This window comes from Oryx dammah, unplaced genomic scaffold (genome assembly GCF_014754425.2).
Source record: "Oryx dammah isolate SB20612 unplaced genomic scaffold, SCBI_Odam_1.1 HiC_scaffold_27, whole genome shotgun sequence".
NCBI lineage: Eukaryota > Metazoa > Chordata > Mammalia > Artiodactyla > Bovidae > Oryx > Oryx dammah.
In genome coordinates, this window is record NW_024070211.1 from 120,958,881 (window position 1) to 120,964,880 (window position 6,000).

Below are 6,000 nucleotides of genomic sequence, written 5' to 3' on the forward strand. Positions count from 1 at the left end.
TGTTATCACACCTGGAATCTCAAGCTAGAGTCTGTTTCTTCAGACCTCCTAACATTTCTATGAATTGTCTATACCCTCATGAAATTAATTTGTATTGAATCCAGATAGAGTTGATTATACTGTCTGTGATTAAGACCCTTTTTGGTAATTGGTACCAGAATGGTTTGTGGGCAACAGAACATGAAGAATATGGAATGAACTGATCAGCTTATTTTTTTTTAAGTGTGATTAGGTTAGAGCTATTAAAGGAGTAGAAACAGTAATCCATGGCACTCAGCAATGGATTAGTTGATTGTAAGCTGTCACCTGGAAATGAAGGGGCCACATTGAGTGGCAGCTAGAGTGGACCATTATGGAAGCACAGGAATAAAAGGGATGTAGAGGTGGGCTGCCTGCCATGAGCCACAGTGAGTAACTTCAGGAAAGAACATGCCTTACTCAAGATACTGTCAAGAAGCTAAGGAATTTCTGATATCCTGAAAAGAAACTCCAGTCACTTATAACTACAGAGCTGATATGGTCAGATATCACACACAGGTGGCTGAATTACATGGTAGTACAGTGACACTCAAAATGTGGTCCCTGGATCATCAGCAGCAGCAACAACTGGGAACTTGTTGGAAAAGGAAATTCTTGGGCCTTATTCTAGAACTACAAAAACAGAAAATGTGGACATGAGACCTGGAAATCTATGGCTTAAGAAGCCCTCCACACGATTCTGATGCATGCTAACTTTTGAGAACCATTAAACGTTCCCAATACTCCACCACAATCACCTACAGATCTCTTTTGTAAAGGAGCAAAACAATTACCATGGCAACATTTGGAAGAATTTAGATGGCTCCGAGAAGAGTCGTACATGACTGGGCGACTTCACTTTCACTTTCACTTTCATGCATTGGAGAAGGAAATGGCAACCCACTCCAGTGTTCTTTCCTGGAGAATCCCAGGGCCTGGTGGGCTGCCATGTATGGGGCTGCACAGAGTCGGACACGACTGAAGCGACTTAGCAGCAGCAGATGGCTCCAAGCACTCTAAATGGAGGCTTCTCTGGTGGCTCAGATGGTAAAGAGTCTGGCTGCACTGCAGGAGACTCAGGTTCGATCGCTGGGTCAGGAAGATCCCCTGAAGAAGGGAATGGCTACCACTCCAGTCTTCTTGCTGGAGAATTCCATGGACAGAGGAGCCTGGAGGACTATAGTCCACGGGGTTGTAGAGCCAGCCACAACTGAGCGACTAAGTACTCTAAATACTCAAACTACACTGATATACTCCTTGTCCAACTTATGTCCAACTTATACCTCCTCCTGCCATATCCAGTGAGGCTGCCCAGGTTCATGTGAAGGGCTTCCTGAAGTACTGAACTTGCAAAAAAATGGAAATTCTCTTCATACCCTATTTCTCCCACTTGTCAGTGTTTCCAGCTATGACTGGTGTCAGACCCCAGCAGGGCTCAAGTGAGACAAGAGCAATGCCAGGCTCAGGAGAAGGCTAGAAAATAATTGCAAAGTTTTGCTCATTATTTCCCTAAGTAAGGGGCAAATGCATAGAAATAAATTCGGAACATACTAGTTGCAGGAGGATAGAATAGGCTGAGTCAGGCTAGATTTATGGACACTGTTGTACTATTAATAATTCTGAATTAAATTTGCTGCTGAAGCCCCTGAGGATAGTTCTCATTGTTTGCTCTGATGTTGACTAAAAGGTACATTCAAAAATTATCTACAAAGAATGAAACTGAAATACAAAAAATTCTTGATGTGATATAGAAAAATCAATCTAAAGTTTTAAGCAGAAAAGAGTGAACTCATTATACACAACATTCTTGCTCACCTCCTGCCTACACCATGACTAACACATGGGCATTACTTTGGGATCAACAACAACTTTAAAAAAACCTCCTTTCCAAGCTGGGAAGGAAGGAGAGGGATGTTACTTTTGAACTGGGGCTTCGGATGTTTGTGATCATGGATTTTTAGGATGACAGGCTGGGGAAGATCATGTAAGAATCAGAGGCAAAGTAGAATTTTTACCATAGTATAAAAATCTAGCAGCACAGTTAGTGTGCTGATTGCGGAGATTTAAAAGAGAAATCTGTGGTAGTAGCTTAAACTTTCATGGGATCCCAAGGAATGAATTAGATCAAAGTAATGATAATATATGAATGATAAAATCCAACAGAGGCCTGTGACAAGTCACGATAATGTCATTATGGCTGCTCACCCAATTCCCACACTTGAGTCGATCCCTAAACTTAACGTTCTTTGTATATAGAGGAAGCCAGCCAGTCTTGAAGAAAGACCTTGTATATCATAGCCCATCCCATTCTCTTTCTCTCAGCCCCCTTTAAGAGTATCTTTGACTATTTACCAAAGTAAGTGTGCAGCTGCAAAAGGGAAAAGGCTGGATCTTTCAGGAATTAATTGACCCCTGACTCTAAAGCAACACAGTTCAGGATGTCACAGTTATATACCAGAATAGGGACTTACTAAAGTGAGATGACAATCGGTTTTGGGGGTCTAATTCTGCATAGTGGTACCTGTGGGTCTGCTAACCCGTACTGTGGTTGTTTCAATGTTTCCAGCTCACAGAGATGACTGAATGTCCAGGTTGGCCCCCCTGATCCCCCAATAGAGGACTGTTATGCAACACAAGGCTCATCAAAACATCCTGAGTTTTCTGTCCTTTTCCAAAGTAAAGCCACATCCTCGGGGAGTTGCAGAGATTAGTCTAGCATCATAGGTGAGAAACGTGTAAGATGATGGGCAGCAGATACTACTCATCCCCCAATGGCTGGGCTCCCCTTTTCTTTCATAGGAGTAATAGCTCCAAGTTTTAACTAGAAAAACAGCCACTTGGAAAAAAGTTTACATTTTCCCGCCATACATATTGTGCCTATGTGCATCAGTCTAAGTAAGTTTTGGTCAGTGGGATGTGAAAATCCATCTGTCTGTCCTAAGTTGCTTCAGTCGTGTCTGACTGTTTGCAACACCATGAACCGCAGCATGCGAGGCCTCCCTGTCCATCACCAACTCCCAGAGTTTATCCAAACTCATGTCCATTGAGTCGGTGATGCCATCCAACCATCTGATCCTCTGTCCTCCCCTTCTCCTCCTGCCCTCAATCTTTCCCAGCATCAGGGTCTTTTCCAGTGAGTCAGATCTTTGCATCAGGTGGCCAAAGGATTGGAGTTTCAGCTTCAACATCAGTCCTTCCAATGAATACCCAGGACTGATCTCCTTTAGGATGGATTAGTTGGATCTCCTTGCAGTCCAAGGAACTCTCAAGAGTCTTCTCCAACACCACAGTTTAAAAGCATCAGTTCTTTGCTGCTCAGCTTTCTTTATAGTCCAGTTCTCACATCCATACATGACTACTGGAAAAACATAGCCTTGAGTAAGTCAACACAATACTGATATTCAACTATTGTTTTCACAAGTGTTTTCTTTTTTCTTCACCCTTGTAAGCAGAGACACCCGAAGGAGCTTGCTTTGACATATTTTGTTTCTGTTCAGTTCAGTCGCTTAGTCATGTCCAACTCTTTGCAACCCCATGAATCACAGCATGCCAGGTCTCCCTGTCCATCACCAACTCCCGGGGTTTACTCAAACTCATGTCCATCGAATCGGTGATGGCATCCAGCTATATCATCCTCTGTCGTCCCCTTCTCCTCCTGCCCCCAATCCCTCCCAGCATCAGGGTCTTTTCCAATGAGTCAACTCTTCGCATGAGGTGGCCAAAGTACTGGAGTTTCAGCCTCAGCATCAGTCCTTCCAATGAACACCCAGGGCTGATCTCCTTTAGGATGGACTTGTTGGATCTCCTTGCAGTCTAGGGACTCTCAAGAGTCTTCTCCAACACCACAGTTCCAAAGCATCAATTCTTCGGTGCTCAGCTTTCTTCAAAGTCCAACTCTCACATCCATACATGACCACTGGAAAAACCATAGCCTTGACTAGACGGACTTTTGTTGGCAAAGTAATGTCTTTGCTTTTGAATATGCTACCTAAGTTGGTCATAACTTTCCTTCCAAGGAGTAAGCGTCTTTTAATTCCATGGCTGCAGTCACCATCTGCAGTGATTTTAGTGAAAGTGAAGTCGCTCAGTCGTGTCCGACACTTTGCGACTCCATGGACTGTAGCCTACCAGGCTTCTCTGTCCATGGCATTCTCTAGGCAAGAATTCCTTCTCCAGGGGATCTTCCTGACCCAGGGATCAAAACCGGGTCTCCCTCATCGGAGGCAGACGCTTTAACCTCTGAGCCACCAGGGAAGCAGTGATTTTGGAGCCCCCCAAAATAAAGTCTGACACTGTTTCCACTGTTTCCCCATCTATTTCCCATGAAGTGATGGGACCAGATGCCATGATCTTCGTTTTCTGAATGTTTAAGCCAACTTTTTCACTCTCCTCTTTCACTTTCATCAAGAGGCTTTTTAGTTCCTCTTCACTTTCTGCCATAAGGGTGGTGTCATCTGCATATCTGAGGTTATTGATATTTCTCCCAGCAATCTTGATTCCAGCTTGTGCTTCTTTCAGCCCAGCATTTCTCATGATGTACTCTGCATAGACGTTAAATAAGCAGGGTGACAATATACATCCTTGATGTACTCCTTTTCCTATTTGGAACCAGTCTGTTGTTCCATGTCCAGTTCTAACTGCTGCGTCCTGACCTGCATACAGATTTCTCAAGAGGCAGGTCAAGTGGTCTGGGATTCCCATCTCTTTCAGAATTTTCCACAGTTTATTGTGATCCACACAGTGAAAGGCTTTGGCATAGTCAATAAAGCAGAAATAGATGTTTTTCTGGAACTCTCTTGCTTTTTCAATGATCCAGCGGATGTTGGCAATTTGATCTCTGGTTCCTCTGCCTTTCCTAAAACTAGCTTGAACATCTGGACATCCATGGTTCCTGTATTGCTGAAGCCTGGCTTGGAGAATTTTGAGCATTACTCTACTAGCATATGAGATGAGTGCAATTGTAACATAGTTTGAGCATTCTTTGGCATTGCCTTTCTTTGGGATTGGAATGAAAACTGACCTTTTCCAGTCCTGTGGCCACTGCTGAGTTTTCCAAATTTGCTGACATATTGAGTGCAGCACTCTCACAGCATCATTCAGGATTTGAAATAGCTCAACTGGAATTCCATCACCTCCACTAGCTTTGTTCATAGTGATGCTTTCTAAGGCCCACTTGACTTCACATTCCAGGATGTCTGGCTCTAGGTGAGTGATCACACCATCGTGATTATCTTGGTCATGAAGATCTTTTTTGTACAGTTCTTCTGTGTATTCTTGCCACCTCTTCTTAATATCTTCTGCTTCTGTTAGGTCCAGACCATTTCTGTCCTTTATTGAGCCCATCTTTGCATGAAATGTTCCCTTGGTATCTCTAATTTTCTTGAAGAGCTATCTAGTCTTTCCCATTCTGTTGTTTTCCTCTATTTCTTTGCATTGATTGCTGAGAAAGACTTTCTTATCTCTCCTTGCTATTCTTTGGAACTCTGTATTCAGATGCTTGTATCTTTCCTTTTCTCCTTTGCGTTTCGCTTCTCTTCTTTTCACAGCTATTTGTATTTCAACTATTTTATTTCAGGTATGTGCAATTTATGCAGTAATTCAGCCTTCTACAGATCATTTCACCCTTCTACAGAACATCATGCTGGTCCACTGGGTTAATGGTGTCATGCTGATAGATGCTGAATATAGGAAGTGACAGACTGTAGATGCATTGAAGAGATTCATGCATGCTAGAGGATGTGAAGTATATCCAAGAAAAATTTAAGAGGCTGGAAGCTCAATAAAACTTCTGGGGTTTCAATGGAGTGGAGCACATGGAGATATTTCTTTCAGAGTAAAAGCCATTTGCTTCACATTGCCCTCACCTAACATAAGATAATTATGCAGATTGTTTATCCCAAAAGTACTGAAATGGATTAAATAAATTTAATTGAATGGGAAGGGAAGGCAAGGGTTCTTATTTATACTGAGTCAACTTTGGAA